The following is a 19544-nucleotide window of genomic DNA, read 5'->3' as shown; positions in this document are numbered from 1 at the left end:
GGAAGATACTTCTTCTGAACATAAAAATATACGACACTACTTAAAAAGGCTGCTGAGGTTTAAAGAAAATGAATATAGATTAAAGGGCTAGATCCCTGCAGGCTCTGCTTTGGAATTTTTTCAGATCTTGTTTTAAAAAAGCTTGAGTTGCAGAACTTTATCTGTCTCTCTGTGTTTCACCAGTCCTCTGCCATGCAAAGTGGTAGATTCCAAGAGAGAGCATTTAGCTGTGCATACATTTGTCTGCATGAAGCAAAATCAGGGAAATGTGACTTTTCCCCATATTTGATACAATGGAGCAGTAAGTAAATTAATCTTCGTGTTGTAATTGGAATGGCTTTCACCCTCACTGAGAAGGAGCTTTGCACTGGGAACTGCTCTGCAGAAAAATTAAAATCTTGTACATAGAAAATGGCCTGAGAAGCTTTTTTGGGGGGGAGTAGGTGAGGAACAGGTGCAAGGGTGAGGAGAAGGAGGCAAAGGAATCCTTCCCCAAGATTGTGGAGTTGCTCCATACCACCTGTACCAGCCTAATGGCTACCAACTCATCTCACCATGAGGAGGAGGATGGGAGATCATTCAGTGGTGGATCTCAGGTTGCATTCTTATCCTTTTGGGGTGATGCACTGGGGGCGAAAGCAGGACATACCATTTATTATGCTGTGGGAAGCCCATACTTTCATGGAATCCAGGGCTGGAGTGGATGGGCACGGAAGCGTTATGACTTGGTGCTGACTGCAGAGCAGAGACAGGCCCATGTGTTTTTTTTTCTTTCTGAAAGTGTCCCTGTGTATTTCTACACATTAGCACATTTCTACACATTTCTGGGGGGACTGGGTAGGAGATAGGAGGTGCATTTGGTTACTAGGACACAAGACTCATGTGTTCTACTCCCAGCCCAGCCAGCTACTCTCTGTATGATCCCAGGCAAATATTATTCTCTAAAATGGAGATAGCCACCTACCTACCCCACTGGAGTGTTGTACAGCCTCCGTCATTAGACATTATCAAGCAGCCATAGGCATGCTCAGCACATTTCATTAGGGTGTGAACCCAGGGAATTTTCATTTTCAGCTTTATCAGGGGTGTCAAACTCAATTCCACCGGCAGGCCACATTTGAATTTCCCGCCAGTGGAATTCTTGCTGCGTCCTAGTCTCCGCCGCAAAATCTCGCAGCACCTTCTTTTTCGGAGGCAGCTCACTGTGTCCGTCCGCCCAGAGAAATTGCATGCCCACCGCTCTTTCGGCGGCAGCTCTACCCTCCAGCATCAGCTGGAAACACAGCGAGATGGTGCCACGGGCCACGTCAAAAAGGTACACAGGCTGGATAAAAAGGGTTTGCAGGCCGAATCCAGCCTGCGGGCCGTATGTTTCACACCCCTGCATTCGGGTGTGCCTGGGCACACTCCATGCACACGGCTATGCAAGCAGCCAAAGAGTCTTGGGTGAAAGTGACATTGTTCTGTAGTGCAACATTCCTGTAGGGTCTTTTCTACTCAGCATAACCCACTATCTTAGTATCCCTGGCACAGACATACAGACCTTGAGATCCAGTTCGACACAAACCATATAATTAGCACCCACATTTGCCTCCTTCCCACCAACATATTTACCCAGGGGGAGAGGAAGCCATTAAGAGTTACATCATACCCCACATTTGGGCCAGTCTTCCCTATGAAGCATTCCTCTCTGCAATATCCCTCAGATCATAAGTTTTCAAGATATAAAAGTAAAACAGAATAGAAAAACTGTCCTCCCCTCTCTAATGCAGGCTGTCTCACTGAAAGCCTTGAATCCTTTATCATCAGCAAATTTGCTTCTATGGTGAATTATCTGAGGTGATAATCCTGGACACCAAGCCAAGTGTTTGCATCTCAGTTATAACAATCCATAACTGAGTCACTGTGACAGTGTCTGCCCTCATGATCTACAGGATAAGGATTTTGGAAGACATTAACCAATCCCAGATAAGTAGAAATGCAGGTTGGTTCCTATTCATACTTGGATGCATTTCAAAGCGTAGATGTAATATATTCTTTCCATTACAGAACTGCTAGTTACGAGGCGTTGCTGTATGTACAGGAAATATCAGACTCCACAGAATTGAAAACATAGATGTCTCACTGTCCTAGAAGCAATTTATAACAGATTATCCATTAACTCAAGTTAGGCATCCTCAACAGTCCTGTGACTACAGCCCATCCTTGTGTATTTTCCATCACCCAATATTAGCCTTTAAGCTCTTTGGGATGTGTGATCATTAGCTGTCTGTAAAACACCATGAACACCTACAACCCTGGAACCTTACATTTCAAACTTCTTTTTTATAAACAGGAACTCAATTGCATTCCATGGAATTCAATCTGCAAGTCAGGAAAACTCCTTCAAAGTAGGAGAGCGCATGAGGCACCGAGATAGTCTGATCGACATTAAAATGATTGATAATGCCACCTTCCTCTGGGACTTTTGGGGAACGAAAAAGACCTGCTGTAATTTGCCACCATAGGAGAGGAAAAGAACAAGGGACTTGATATCCATAACTCAGATTTCTCTTCTAGCTAGCCTTTGGAATCGGTTTTCCCCATAGGCAGATTCATTATTCCATCAAAAGACAACTAGTTTTAAAAAAAATATTAGGACCTTTAAATAAGCAATGTAAATCCAAATGGTCTTTGGGACTTGCTGTTAGTGGACGGCCGGACAAGAGAACAGCTCCTGCTACCATTGAAGATGTAGACTGCAAGGACTTGTTACATGGCACTGAGAACAGGATTCCTCAGTTCAAACAGCGAGTAATCCAATAGGACCAGCCAATATCTTAGTGTGCACGTTCCACCACAGAGGACCAGCCATTATTGTAATACCAGCACTTGCCATCCAATGGGATCAGCCAACGGGATAAGCCTTCACAATGCATGCAAAGCACCATTGACTTCAATGAAAGCCTGTGTGTGTCAGGGCACAACTTGTGTGAATACAATGGCATAATTAGGGGCATATAACTACCACCACCATGCGGGGACCTAGTCTGTATCTGTAAACTATGTTGCATAGAAAGCAACATAGTTTTTACTGGAGCTGTTTTTAAAAAAATGCTTTTATATAAATTTCATTACAGATGTAAACATTTTAAAGCTGTTTCCATTTTCCAGAGTTTGAAACATACTTCTAAAACAACTTTTTTTAAAATAAAAACTCGTTTACAACTTCATTTACTGCGCAGAAGGTAAAGCCGATAACTATGTTCATAAAAATTTAACTAAATACTTTGCAAAAAATTGAAACTTTTTAAAAGGTCAATTTTTTGCAGCATGTGTTGTTTTTGAAAAATATTATTTTTTCATAAAAGCTTCCCACCCACCTCCTCAAAAAAAATCAACCCATTCTAGTTCTGACTGCTAATTCTGTTAGTGCTAATGGAAGGCTTTTGTGAGTATTGTTGATTAACTGAGAAGTTAGTTGATCTGAGACACCTGCTGCATCTCTCTACTAATAAAGGAGAGCAGCAGCTTTGAGCCATGGAAATGATTCCTCACAGCTCCTTTACTTTTAACAGACTTTTGGGGTGGATAAAGGCCCTGTGCTGCTCTTATTTCTCTTCTCACTCATCTTCTGGGGTCAGCTATCTGGTTTGCTACTGCTCATTTGAGGTCTGCCATTAGATCTCCTCCCACCTAAATCCTGAGCAGTCAGCAACATCACCGTGTTTTAAGAATGATCCAAGTTTTATACTCATTCTCTCCTAAGGGCATATTAAACAAGTAGGCAGCTCATGTCATCCGCATACATATAAGAGAAGATCTTCCAGGATGGGGATGACCAGTGACAAAACACACTGACTCTTCACATACAGATAGAGAATGCAGATCTCATTTCAAGTTTTCACCTTACTCAGAACACCACTCATTTAATGTAACCTTTTTACTTAAACTAAGTGCGCCCTGAACATATGCTCTGGTCATCGGCCACCTCTAAACTTCAAGAGATTATCCGGTTGCCTGCGGCTAACCTGGTTGCAACAAATCAGCAATGGCTTATCTGCTAGCATCAGAGGCAAATGGAACAAAGCCATTGGTAGAGGCCATAGGGGATTGTTGCAATGGACTTCTGCTGTCTAGGCAAACTACTGATTTTTTACTCCACAACAGTAGCATGTCAGCACCCACTAGGATCCCATCTTACACCTCTCAGGAAGATGAGGGAACAACAGACCAAAGCTTCACAGCAACTCTATTTGGAGGGGTCCCTTAGGGCAACAGAAGTTAGAGAGGCTAAGCTGCAGTTAATACAGCTCTAGAACCTACATAGCTCCCACTTCTCTTCAGTCCAACTGCATGGGGGAGAGAGCAAACGTGCTCACTTGCATTCAGAGGGTTGATCAATCTGGCGTAGACACGCTCCATATGCTTAGGAGCGGCAGCAAAATAGGGACAGGAGAGGCCCAGGGAAATTAGCCAAGTCCTGGAGCACAAGTGACCTTGCTCAAACAAACTGTGATATGGCAACTATTCCTGTCCTCAGGAGGTCAAGTGATTTAAGCTTCAGGCCTGTCAACTGGGTGGGACCACCAGTTGCAAAGCCACCACTTCTGAAAGCAATTCACAGGCTCAGTGAAGAGGTGTGGGCTGGACATAAGCTTCCTGAAACCCCAGCTGTCACCAGGTTCCAATGAGCAACATTAGTTGTTATTACTAATCACTCCAGCTGGAGAGTCACCAAAGACCCAGACTGCTGATCTCTGGAACTGCCACTGAGAATGAGAAGTGTAATTACATGGAAAAGGAATCTGCTTACTAATGCTTAGAATAAGGAGGAGGGCTCAATAGGTATGGGATGAAAAACCGGGGGAATTAGCAAACACTCCATTTTTGCAGCACATGTTGAGGGGGTACAATATGGTCTCAGCATCACTGTTATAAACAGAGCATAAGGAGACTGTAAAAGGCCAGATTCCATCTAGTGATAGCATAGTGCTGGCATCTCAGGCAAAGTGTTCAAGCAGCTGGAGCTGAAACCATAACAGCAGATACTATCAGCATATAAAGAGCCAAACAAGAGTTCCAGTCCCTCATGCTGTCCAGGTTCTTTAATATTGTTCCCATGAGTGTTTGCAGTTTGCGTACAGATTTTGAAAAGTCTGGGCATGTTACCTTCTTGGGCTTTGAAAGGAAGCCATAGGACTTCAGGAAACAATTCAGTCTCATGCCATTTTCTTATCTGTATTCTAGAGGGGGCTTATGAGGCAAATTCCAGGTCCAGCCAACTGCTCACCAATCAGGTTTTTATGCCCAGATCATCACTACAAGGCCATGAAGATCATATGTCAATCCACTAGCCCATTACACTCCATGTCCCACTCATCCATACAGAGCTATCACATGGGCTCACCATCACTGCCCAATCTTGCGAGACGGAATTGCAAAGTCTGCAGAATCCTGCCAAAATCTTTTGTCTATTCCTCAAGGTAGGACGCCTGCCAAGCTGTGCAGGTTTTTGGAGGAGACTTAGAGGAGTAATTAGCATGTTTGTATCTATTCCCCATCATAGCACATAGAACAAATTGTGGAGATGTTCCCATATGAAACTGCTATCATTGTCCATAACTGTTTTTGCTGGAAATACACCAGCAACGAAAACATTTTCATGCCAAAAATGAACACTTGGTATAAACTGCTCTTGGTAAGTGTTAATTAGCAGCACAGCATGTTTCACAAACAAATTAAAATTTATAAGAAGAGTCACTCAGACACCACTTATTGTGCATGCTGCCCTAGCACCAGCATAGTCTGTAAAGAGTCTGGGGTCCCTCTGAATGAAAGGGAATTTATAAATGTATCTTTGAGCCAAGTGCTGGGTAATAACATGTGAGGACTCCATGTTTCTAAAACTAAACAATCTTTATTAAGTATTTACAGAGATGCTGCACTTGTACCTCGCATTTTCACCCCCTGCACATAGACAGGCTTCCTGAAGCCTCCTCCAGACACTTCTGTCCTGTACCCTGTGTTCCTCACCCCAAGATCCATGCAAGTTGCTTCATCATCCACATATTTCCCTTTTAGTCCACTCACTTCAGCTACCCTACTTCAAAGTGAAACCATATCACACTGATTTAGACTCAGTCTATTTCCACAGACATTATACCTTTGAACTAAATCAATTTTTCCAATTTACTAAATAGATTTAGTAAAACTGGTGCGGTTTGTGTGTGGACCAGGCCTACATTTCAGGTAAAATATTGGAGCCCTACAAGAGACAAATTTTAAGTTCTCTCAGAAACCATTACAGAAACCTACTGCCTTCAAAACGTTTCCTATTAAATACCTGACCAGCTTATTTCTTATTATATTTTGCTATATTGTCTTCTCAGCATTAACAGACAGAGGTAGCAGAAGAATCAGAGCGTGATGCAGCCTCAGGCCGGTGTCAGAAGAAAAGTGACATCTTGGCTAGAGATGTGGTAGTTTCTCCATCACTTGAAAACTTTAAATCTTGCTTAAATGTCTTTCTAAAAGAGATGTTCCACCTCAACCAGAAGCTATAGGCTTGACGTCGCAATCTCCAGGTGAAGTTCTATGGCCCATGATATGCTTAAAGTCAGACTACAGAATCAGAATAGTCCTTTCGGCCTTAAAATCTATGATGTTATGAATCCAAGAGCAAGATGGTGATGACAGCTCAGAAAATGGCACATTTAAGTAATTTGTTTCTGTGAAACCGATTGCAAATGTATAACTCTTGTTAAAACAGTGAGCTCATATCATGGGATGCCATCTCCAGAGGGTGTTTCTTACCCAGAGAAAAAAGCAAAAATACAAGGTTAATTTAATTAGTTATTGGAAATAACAGAAGAGCTCCATGTAGCTCGACAGATTGTCTCTTTCACCAACAGAAGTTAGCCCAATAAAAAAATATTACCTCACCCACCTTGTGTCTCAAGTTATAAATTGACAGTCAGTGGTTTCCGCAGGCCAAGTTCTGTTTACACACAGTGGAGTCAGACTGGTGTAACAGAGGAGAATGTGGTCTATTAGCTCTAAATTTGTCTTTGGTTGCTGTCACATAGACAAAAGCTATTCCTGCACCTACCAGTCAGAGAAGAGCTACCATTTTTATTGATCTTTAGGACCGATTTTGTGGCTTTGTACCATAAGTTCCTGAATTTTTTCCATTCTATTTTACGTTTCAGTTAACCCAATGCTGTAACAGATGCTAGACTCTTAGATTCCTCTTTGGAGCCAAATCCTGCTTTCCTTATTCACATTAAGTACGTTCAACAGGACTAATCACATCACAAGCAAATAAGCTCAGAGTCTGCTGCCACTGCAGTAAATGGCAGAAGTCCTATGTTGGAGAGTCAACTGGGAGCAGGATTTGGCTTTTTATCTGCCCCCCTAGAACTATCTTGAAATCCATCTGCCCTTAAATAGCCCTGGAAATTCAAAAAAATCAAGATAGGCTCCTAGGGGCCTGATCCAAAATCCCCTGAAGGGGCTTCCCAAAATTCACAGTCCTGTGTGAAGACTGCAATTTACCATAATTCATCACATATATGTATTATTCCGGGGCTTTAGAGAGGATTTTTCATCCTTCACAGTGTTCTTTCATTCAATTTGAAAATGGCTTTATCATTGAAAAAAATAAACTAAAAAAGCAGCAGACTGAAAGAACCTGAGGGGGATAAAATAATGTGGCTGGGAACATAAAGAATTCCAGGAGGAGTGCAGAATTGCTGCACCAGTACAAGGAGAGATGAAGATTAAATGGTTTTCTCACCACTAAAATGCCCTGAAATAAAGAGACATGGAGTTTCATCAGGAGACTTAAAAAAACATAAAATCTCATACCAGCTTCTGGTGAAATACATAAAAGCCATTAATAAAACTACTAATGAAGGGTTGGATTTTTAAGCTCATCTTGGATGGAGCCTGTCCTGGGACCACTAAAAATGCAGTATTAAATGTTAGACATACCAGATATTTCTTTAAAAAAGAATAGCTTTACACCGAGAGCCAAGGTGTAGAAAAAAGAGGAAAAACTTACAATTTAGACATTCTCTTCTTTAAAAAGGAAATACTGGAAATATAGCTCTTTGCCAAGCATCCTCTTGTGTAATCAGGGCCCAACCATAATTTTTTCAAGCCCAGTACAAACTTGTAACATGAGCCTCCTCCCACGCACACCACAGTCCCTCATCCCATACATACAATCTCATGAGCCATGAAAATTTTCTTCATCATGGTGATGGGGGCTGCAGCCTGGGCCGGGCCCCCCGGACCCCGGTAAAGTGTACCCTTCTCCTCCCCCCACCATGTAGGGACCCTGCATGTAATCCACATATGAGGACAAGACAGTTAAGAATAATTAACATATTTAACACCTCATCTCCCTCCTTAGGTGGGCAAAACTCCTATACACCTCCATGTTAGGCCTCAATTCTCCTAATGCTTATACAACGCTAAGACTTTACTCATGTGAGGTCTTGTTGATTTCAAATGTGCCCCGCATGGACACAGGGGTCCTCCCCCTCAGGGAACAGGTTACAGCATGAGGGACTTTCTCAGTCAAATTCAGCTAAAAATCTCATGAGTGGAGCTTGGCAAATCTTTTCATGAAAAAATCCTTTACCGTTGAAAAATGCCTATGTGGGTCAACAGAAACAATTAACAAATTGGGTTGATTTTGGCCAGTTTTTTCAGTAAAAATCATTCATAACTATCAAAATGGTTTGTTTTGGAATTTCCCTCAATTTCACTTTAAAAAAATAACATTTAAAAAACCCTTTAAAACCTCAAAATTAGAAAGAAAGATTTTGTTTCTGGCCAACTAAAACAGTTTGGTTGACATGAAATTAAATTTTTTTGTCATTCTGTTTCACCAAAATTTTCCAGCAAAATTCATTTCAGGTTGACCTGAAATTGTTTTATTTTCCACCTAGCTCCACCCACAAGTTCAAACACTCATCAGATTTCTAGTACTTCCTGCTTTTGATCAAGTGGAAATACATCAATGAAAATCTTTCTTCCCAGTAGTTGCTGCTGTTCTCACGTGTAAAGAAGAGATTCACAAGAATTTAAACATTTACCAGATCTTTATGAACCTGAAATAAGATTCAGTCTGGGCTTACACAGTGGGATGTTCTTATATGATCCACAGTCATTCTCACATCCATAGATAAGAGCACAGGAAGCTGGGCAAAGTTATTCAATCCACCTTAAAACTCTTCCCCTCTGAAGTTCTATTCTTACAGACATCCCATTTATGAAATAAGGACCATGCCTGAACATTTGTTTTTAAAAGCAAAAGTTAGGTACATCTTTCATTTTTCCATATTTTAAATTGGTAGAATGATAAAAATGTTTGCTGAACTAAGCAACTTTTCATTCTTCTTTCCAGCAAAAGGCTCCTTTAAACACTGTTTTAGCAAACAACACTAAAACCCCACCTTCACCATTGTTTTACATTGTTATACAGTGATAATTAAATTGACACAAAGGACAAAATATCTCCTCTCTACAGGGCAGATCTCTATGGAGTATTCTGCACTCACTCCATGCATGGGCATCCAACTTCTACTGATGTCCATGAGAGTTCTGCACAGGGATGTTGACACACTTCCTTCCACAACATGGAATAAATATAGGTGAATACTTAAAACTATCAAACTTTGAACAAGCAACAGAGTTACTAGGACTGTGGCTCACAGAGGAGATTGCTAAGCAAAGAACCCTAAAAGTTCATTTTTACATCTATTTTTCAGAGCAATTATTATTATTTGATCCAATAACCAAGTCAGGAAATTTGAAGGAATTTAGATTTTTCCCCTGTAAGCGCCAAAAATTAATAGTGTTTTGACAGTGTCTTTTCCCCAACTTCAGAGATTTATTTACATGCTCCAGCTGACATCGACAGTTGAGATAGGAAACCTTTTCTTGGAAAGTAAACGCAAAATACTGCTCTTATAATAGGGGGAAATACAGGGATGAGAGTGATGAGTGGAGAAGTTTTGTCTACGTTTTGGGGACAACAGCCATCCTGCAGTTTGAGGCAAGATGGTTCATGGCAGGCTGGGATGATGTGGGGAGGGGGCAACTTGCTGGGCTCAGTTTTCTCCTGCCTTAAAAGCAGCAGCATAGGCTAATATCGACAGAAAACATACTCCCCGAGTGTGGGATTTGGATACGCCATCTAGACAACAGACCATGCTTCCTCCATGGTCAAAGTCCACCAGATGATACTGTCGCTTGCTTCCCCGGATACAGCCATAGTGTTTGCTTGAGTGCTAAGGTTGGAGTGTTGTCTCAATGCTTCCAGTAGACAGAGGCTCCCCCAGTGTGCTGAAAACTTGGGTGGAGGATCCACACCTCTATAGTGAGTGGATGATTCAAGTCTATGCCCAGCCACTATTGATTCTTGTCCTCTTCACCAATGCAGCCAACAAGCTATTAACAATTGTTCTGCTTTTTGTAATGCAAACAGGTTTCTACTAGGAACAGGAGTTATTTGTATTACAGCAGCACCTAGAGACTAGGGCCTCTTTGTGCTAGGCACTGTACAATCATGTAACAAAGACACCATCCTTGGATTGAAACTAATCAAACCACCACCTTTGGTCAGTTCCAGCCTGGGCTGGACTTGGATCAGTGCCCTATAGGTGACTGGCCTTCTTTCCTATTACTAGCACCCTAAGACATGTTGTTCCCATCTCACTCTTATTAACAAATGAAGATATCATTCACATGATGTCCTACACACAGTGGAAAGGTTGAAAGGGTAAAATTGCTTCCACCTGCCTGCAGAATCATATTTGGTGGTGAGGAGTGGAAATGTTAGAAAGCAAGATGTATGCTCACCTGTCCTTGTGCCACAATAGTGTTCAGGAGTGAAGTTGCACCAACAATTTCTTGTCTCCCTCCACTTTCTCCCCACCATCCTCTGTTGGGTTAACACAATCCCTCTCACGCACACAGTGGTTACTCCTCTGTCTTATGGCCTTGAACAAAAGCAGCCACTGTCCCTCTGCATCCTTTGCATTGGGAGTTAGAGCCAGTGAATCTACATAAATGTGGAGGACAAGGCTTCTTCCTGGGCTGCCACCCATCACTGACAGAGGGACCCAATCAATGGGATGTGGGAGTAAAAGACATGACTGCTTACTGGTAGTCCCCACCTACAGCCTCAACACGTGATATAATTGTTGTCTTAGTAATAATTTGCCCTCCATACAAGCATGAAATGAATCACCTTCGTTCCCTGTTTCATCAAGGGCATTCCAGTTTGCAGTCACACTGGAAGGTCTGTCATATGCAGTAAAAGAACTCTGCAGTTAACTTTTTGGGCAATGTTATCTTTGTAGTGGATTCCAACTCCTAGTGGTGAAGACACAGCTCAAAGAAATCTTGTTAATTTTGTGAGACATATGTAATAAACCAAATAAAAAAGCCTATACAATGGGGCTTCACACTGAAAGTCAATTTATTGCTCCAGGGAATGCAATATCATTGTTATTATTCATGGACGACAACCATCCATTTTCATTAACTTGCATGACAAAAGGGTACTTTTAAAATAAAAAAGGATATCCTTTTAATTTCTTTCAGCAATCTAAGTGCTGATGAAAGACAGGAAATAAACATTTTTCGACCTTTGATCTACTGAACCAGTGGAACGAAGAGTGTCCTACACTATATTTTTGTCAAAGTTTTCAGTCCTTGTCTTGGAGGAACTTGGCACTGGAAGAGAAACAAATGCCACCCCAGACTAGAATTCTTCTGGAAAATGAAATGATGTTTTTCCCTGTATGTAACACACTTTGTTGTAGCAACTTTGAAACATGGTATTCAACTTGTATTTAACTGAAGAGGCATCAAGCTAAATTTTATATTTATAAAACTCTCTAATCTTTTCCGGTAGGTAGTTCAAAGGAAATAAGTTACTCCACTGATGAGAAATAATATTTCTATCTACATTACTCACGTCATACTCCGTCACTTCTAAAAGCCATGATTTCCCAAAGAGTCTCAAATTGGCCCTCGGTTTTCTGCTTGCATTTTAGCAAACATATTTTATAGTACTCACCTGTTTAACTGCCCAGTATGTGGAAGCAAGCTATCATTTATTGGCTGTGCAGTGGAGCTGTCCACCAAATCATCTGAGAAACTCATGTTCACATAGTACATCTGGTTAATGGATCTGTTCTCACAGACACTCTGTGAGGAAAGGGCAAATTATCACCTCCGTTTTACAGATGAGGAATTGAGCCACAGAGAAATTAAGTTATGAGCACAAGATAACTTACGTCTGTGACAGAGCCAGGTATAGAACCCAGACCTTGTGATAAAATGCTTTAGCTGCAAGACACACCCTTCCTTTGTAGCTAAACTGTTACAGTAAAAGCTCTATTACTTACTATTTGTATTGGGTTAGTGCCTGGAAGCACCAGTCATGGATCAGAACCCCATTGTGCTAGGCGGTATACAAATACAACAAAAAAAGTCATAGAAATACACCTGCCTATTAGTGTCTTCAGAAATGTGGGCAACAAGGTGAGAGGCCCAGAATATATTAAAAACTGAAAAATCAGGTCCATTATTACTGCATGTACACATACACACACAAGTGAGGCCCCACAAATCACTTCACCCACTTCTATAAGTGAATACAGCAGCTATTTAACAGCACACAGCAGCACTACCCAACAGCTCTGTGTATGCATTCATCCCCTACCCCATTTCTAATTTTATTTCATTAAAGCTATTTGCAAAGAGAAGAAATTATGTGTATGCTGTGCAAGAACTACCCCATATATACTACAGTTTAGAACAGGAAGGGCAGATTAATGCTTTGAAACAGTAAGGTCAATATAGAATTGTCAATATTATGGCAGTTTACACAGAATATTGAAGATAGAGCTGTATCCTCTTGCCAGTCCCATCGTGAAGTCTTTAATGACTGCAGATCATCAGAACCGTGGTTTTATTTCTCATCCAAAAGAAGGCACTTTCAGCAGTACATCCTCCACCTTCACACAAGGGTATCTATTCTATTTGAACTCAGAGCAGAAAGCGCCAGTTGCAGAACAACTCACATCACTTCTTGTAGCACCTGAGTGTTTGGTGGAGATGGCCTGTTGGTCCAGCTGTCCACATGAAGAGAGATTTAGCACCACTGAGAATGTTTAGCTCAGAGGGGAAATAATAAATGACAGGCTAGGTAAATCATGGATTCCCATTTACTCTCATAGAACAAACAGTTCTAAATCCTTCCTTTCTGAAAGGGGAAGTGGAACTATTTTTTTAACTGGCTGACAAAAACATTCTGAAGCTTTCTGCACTGAAGGCTGAGTTGTAATGAATCAGCCCATAACGAGTTCTCCTCCTCTTTGGTTTACACTGGTCATAATCCCAACACAGAAACAAATCAAAAACCACAGAAGCAAATAGTGTCTTTGGGCTTGTTTACACAAACACTTAGATGGTGGCAAACTGAGTTCTAAATTTAACCGGCAGTAGCCTGCTGGGCACCCAGGGTCTATGTGAACTTTGCAGCCGCACATTAAATTTTCTACGAGTGCTTTGCTGAATTTTGTATTCAGCAAATAACAACCCAGTAGCTGTGTATAAAAAGCTGAAGTGACATGAACATTATAGTTCTCGCTACCTTTTTGCTTATTTGGAGCCTTATACTGCCCTCGGTTTTTGCACAAAACTCCCACCAACAACAGGAAAAGTTCAGCATATGACCTTTAGTTTGGTTGTTGGTTGCACCTTGATGCATTTTGACATATTTAAATGAAACATGCATGTTAAGTGCCTAAGATACGCTGATACTTTCAAACCAAAGCAAAACTATCTGCATTCCTGGCTTTGTGTTAAGAATTGATGGACTGACTGTGTTACTGTCAGTGCACCTGGGAATATGGTAGCAAAAAGGACATGAAATCTGTGCCATCGGGGATTGGAAAGTACATATTGTGACAATATTCTTGCCTAAGTACTAGCAGGCACCATGATGTCAGCCACAAAGCACCAATCCAGACAGGCCCATGATCTCAAAGAGCAAGTGCCTCCCCATTAAGTAGACAGAGCACTGCACAGGAACTCAGAAGACCTGGGTCCTGTTCCTGGATCTGTCACTGGTGACCTGGAGCAAGACACTTCACCTCTTTGTGCCTGCCTCAGCATCCTCACCTGTAAAATGGGAAGACTAACTTCCTTTGTAAAGTACTTTGAGATCTACAGATCAGAAGTACTAGAAAAGAGCTAGGTATTATTAATAGTGTATAGAGGACCGGATTCTCCTCTCACTCACACCAGTGTGATGAGGGGTAATGCCACTGAAGGCCACAGGCAATAAAAACAAAGGGGAGTCAGACTCCAGGATGTGCACTAGTGTGCATTTTATTTATGATTGGAGATGTGATGTACACTCAGAGTGGGCTTAATCCTGGAAAAAGATGAGCACCTCCAACTGTTTCAGTACAGCAAATTTTAGAACATCACCCAGAAGTAAATTCTTAGTGCGAGAGTATCATTCTTCTAAGTACAATATCTACACATAAAGGAAGATCATCTCCACAAAGTTATTTTACCTTTACACGAATTATCATCAAAACATTGGAGCCAAAATTTACGAACTTGGGCCCCGAGTGATAAACACCTGAACCTATATTTATGCATGTAAATATGTGGCTTGATTTTCACAAGTGCAGAGCACCCCATAGCCTCCAGGGAAATTATGTGCTCTCAGCAAAACTGAAAGCCAACTCATGTATTTAGATGCTTTACATTAACTGTCTGGGTTAGAAATGTTGGCCTATAGTTGATCCAGATATGCCTGTGCTTAAGGTATTTCTTTCCCCCTCCTGCAACTAAGCAATCATTTTCAAGTTGCTTGAATGTTCCTTGGACAACTGCCATAGCTTTTTCCGTTTCTTTATCATATCTATCAAAAATGACAACGTACTCTGGTATTAATGTGTTTCCGTTAGGAGGGGGAAAGCTAATAACTTTACAGGGCTTCATGAAGCCCTGAACAACTGTTCTCATTTCACAGCTCACTGACTCTTTAGAGGCATTAGGAGAATTCCCGTAAATAAACTGCAACACTTACAAAAAAACGCTTTGCCACACAGACATTAGATGTTCCTACAGTTCAGATAAAAAAGGAGGGTCAGTGTGGATGAATGGGCAGTTCTAATCAACTGGAGCCTTTTGTTTTCTTCTGAGCATTAGTCCCTTTATAGTATGGCAAGAAATACTTGCCTTAGCTTGCCATCTGTGGAACACTTGGCCCTGTTGTGCATTTATGTTTGTCCTTAGATACTAGTTACGTAGTTTAATTAGGACTAACTACCAGCACTGCACATTAATTTATGATAATGTATACTATACTAGGTCACTTGATAAGGCCCAAGACAAGGTATGTAATACATCTCACTTTGCAACAAACTCCTCCCTAAGGCTCAGTACACTGGAAAATTTTACCATCACTTATACCCAAAAAATCCAAACAACTTTTCCATGCAGACAGAGGCCTTACTATCAGAGATAAAAGAAAGACAAAAATAAATTAAGTTACTCAGCTTAGTTACTCATGTGCTTTCTTTTATTTCGGTGAAATGTAAATGATGTGTATGATGGCGTAATTTACACATCAACAAATGTAAATAAAATAAGTAAAATAAAATGAGATAAGTGTTAAGAGATGAGGTTGGAATAACTGATCATAGAATAGGAATGCCCATGTGTATATATTTGCAGATAAAAATGCTAGCTCTGGTTCACTGTGACTCATGGAGTCATAATATTTTTCTCCATGAAAACATGAATCACAAAATTAATTTTAAGCAAAGTTTTTTGTTCTTCTGAAAATTCAAACCAGATATTAATTATTTTTCCGCTTAAAAAGTTTCAATCATCCTGCAGGTGAACAGAACCAATCACACACCACAAGTAATGAAAGCAACACTTGGCAGGCAACCACCAAGCCGAAAGTTATTCCATAAAACAACTGAGCAAACAAATAAAAACATCAAAAGTAAAGATTAGCTTGAGACAGACTGACACGCTATATGAGCAGGTCCATTCTAAATGCTTCCCATCCAAAATGAATAGTTCAGCCAGCTCATTTAGATGATAAGGGATCAGAAGAAAAAGCAAATAAGTTAGTTAAAATGCCCACCTCTCCTTCTTCTAGCTCCTTGACATGTAAATTACATCATCTCAGACCCTCCTGCTCTACACAGGCCATGAACTATGGCACTGTGTACATGCTAATAATAATGCTTTTCTTTGCATTATCTAATTCTCAAGCCTCTTTGCCTAACTTTTCAGTACAATTTTCTAGTACTGTTTCTTGTTTTAAACCCAAATGAAAGACTCACCTCTCATATATCAACTTGCTATTATTGTCTTAGGGCAGGCTTCGTGATTACTGTGTAACTACGGGAATGGCCCTCTATAAATCAGAAAATACAGTAATAATCATCACCTTTTATTCATTAAGTGGGACCCTCTAACCTATATCCTTTCTTCAGTTTTTATGAAACCCAAGGCCTGGTCTCAGAAGGTTTTGAGGTGAGCTGTTCAGGAATTCTTCAACAACATGTTTTTTGTCAGAAAACTATGATTTATCAAAAAAAACTGTTCCTGGGAAAAACTCTGCTTCAATAAGTTTTTTGTGTCAACAAGTGTTTGTTCCTACAAAATTTTTTTGAAAAAAAACAAACCCACGCCTCATTTCAACTTTTTCAAAAATAAGAAGTTCCAGCTTTTGATTCAAAATGACTTTTTGTTTTTAAATCTAAGTTAATTGGTAGTAAAAAAAAAAAAAAAAAAAAAAAAAAAAAAAAAGGTTAAAAAAACCTAAGAGGTAAAAACAAAATGAAACATTCCAATGATCGGTAGACCCAAAGATTTTTTGGATTTTCAGTTCATGAATATTTTCAAGATTTTGACTTTTTGACCTCATTCAGGATGGGAATTTCTTTTTGAAATATCTAATTCTTAAGTTCTGGGTGCCCTCCACTCCCACTGACTTTGGTCTACCTAGGTATCATTGATGTAATTATCACTGTAGTATGTGGGTATTAAAAAGAGTTGAAGCTTCAGACACTCAGCATTCCACAGGATCAGGCCGCATCCACCTTATCCCAGCCTATTTTTCTGGGCCACATAATACTTTTGACAGACATAGGGAATTCTCACTTGAATCAAAGGCAGTACAACCTAATGTCTTGGATGTTTGCCCTCTGCAAAAAGCTCTTAATGTTGGCAAAGCCCAAATTTTTTGCATTACAGATTATTTTCCCCACCTCTGTCACTTTCTCCTTTGGCCAGATAAGACTTAGAGACCAATCAATCACATCATTAATTACATTTCACAAATCCCTTCAGGATAATGTTTACACATTCCCCCTTCCTCTAGTTTTGATCCAAACACCCACACCTTCTCTATTTCGTCACTTTTTCCTTTGAACAGTTTTTAAACTTCCAAGCATGGCGATGTAGCGAAAATAATTCCCCACACAATCTTTAACCTAATTATCTTTTGCTCAACAGTTAAATAATTTAAGGTTCTGGAGCTGGTGGTTTCTAAATTTAGATCCCTCAACAGTTTAAGGGCTTTGTGTTTTTCTCACTCCAGTTTCAGGTTACCACCTTTGAAATGAAAAAAACCGGCACCCTCCCTTCCTCCCCGCCTCCAACACAAGGCAAGACCATCGCAACCTCAACCCCCAACCACAAGGCAACTCCCTACGACCCCCACATTCCTATAGTATCTAGCCACTATAGTATCTAGCAAGATAAGACATATAGATAAGATTGATAACATCGCACATCTCCTCACTCTCGTGTGACTCAAACCATTTCTCACACACGCGCAGTGCACTTGTGTGTTGATGGGCAGACACAGCTGCTGTATTTTCATCAGTTGTGATCTGTTATTGCTTAATCTGCACAAGCGGGAACACTGCAGCCTCTTTAGCCAGACACAGAAACTTTTAACATTAGATATCCCAGGGTTTTGTGATGATAATGCAAATATTTAGACCCATGTTAAAAAAACCCAGCAGATTAATTATTTTTCTGGCAATTGGCAAATCCATAAAAAAAACTGGCCAGGTTGGTCAAATATTGACCAGATGGTAACCCTACTCCAATTGGAGTCATCATCTTTTTAGAAAAATTCACATCAAGGCTCATCCCATTTCTCCCCTTTTCTGTTCCAGTTACAGGGGGACAAATTAACTGGGATAAAACAAGAACTGAGCTGGAGTTTGGTAAGAGGCTTGACCTGAACCCAGAATTAACATTGGAAGTTCAGGAAAGTTTGGACAACGCTTCTTCCCATTGTTTGGTTTCTTTTGCTGTCTCCACACTACCAAGTTATAGCCAGGACCCGAACGAAGTCAGAGTTCAGCCAGCCTTAGGAATGGCCTCATGCAGTATTTCTAACCTGATCAGAGTCAATAGTTACAAAAATCTCATGAGATTTCCTGCTCAGTTCAAGACCCAAAAGGTTCAGATCAGATTTGATAAAAGCTTGATCTGGGTGTGCCTGCCTGGAGCACTCCTGAAGTCACTGGGGCCCCACACAGATACAGATGTCCATGTGCATCGTGCCATAAAGCCTCAGAGACGCATCCCAGCTTTGGAATGTTTATCAGACATGAATCTCTGATGCCGTCACATGTTCCAGCTCTGCTGTATTGATGTGGTTGGTTTTTTGTTTTTGTTTTGTTTCATTTTTTTTGCTTTTGTTTACTCCAATGCCTACTTATGCTTAGATACGACCGAGATAGGAAAATGTATGTATATGCATGTGCCCATACATTGGCATGTGTGTAACAACCAGAGGCATATGAGCAAGAGGGGACAGGGAGCATTTAACAATGAAACTGGAGCATCAGCATGGTTCAAGTCTAAGGTATCAACTTCAAACAAGGTCACAGCAGTCTGATACTACATAGTCAAAAGGGTATCTTCCCAGCTACACCTACTGAAATCTTTTCACTAACAGTATTTTGCCTGGGAAGTGCACAAGTTTTACCATTACTTTTTCAGTGAAATTCCTTCTTGTAAGGATGGAATGATTTTTTCCCCTTAAGAGGTATGCGCTAGAAATAAGTTTTGGGAAATTCCATGGCCTGTGCTATACAAAAAGTCAGACTAGATGACCACTATGGGCCCTTCTGGCCTTGGAATCTATGAATCTGTGCTTCAACTAAAATCAACCTGAGTTCATTAGTTTGTAGACATGATGAGATTGGGACAACGAGAAAGGACAGCAAGAAAAGAAGATTAATCAGTTTTAAGGCTAGTAGAGACCATTATGATTATTTGCTCTGACCTCCTGTGTAACACAGGCCAAAAACCTCACCCAATGTTTTTCTGCATCAAGATCTTAACTTCTATTTGAGCTATACCATATATAGATTAAAAAGATATCCAGTCTTGATATAAAGATGTCTATAATGGAGAATACACTACCTTTCTAAGTAAGTTTCTTTTAATGGTTTTAACCTCACTGTTAAAGATTT

This window comes from Emydura macquarii, unplaced genomic scaffold (assembly GCF_026122565.2).
Source record: "Emydura macquarii macquarii isolate MOO-44397 ecotype Brisbane River unplaced genomic scaffold, CSIRO-AGI_Emac_v2 contig_2768, whole genome shotgun sequence".
Classification (NCBI taxonomy): Eukaryota; Metazoa; Chordata; order Testudines; family Chelidae; genus Emydura; species Emydura macquarii.
The sequence above is the reverse complement of the archived record's forward strand: the minus strand, read 5'-3'. Positions refer to the sequence as shown.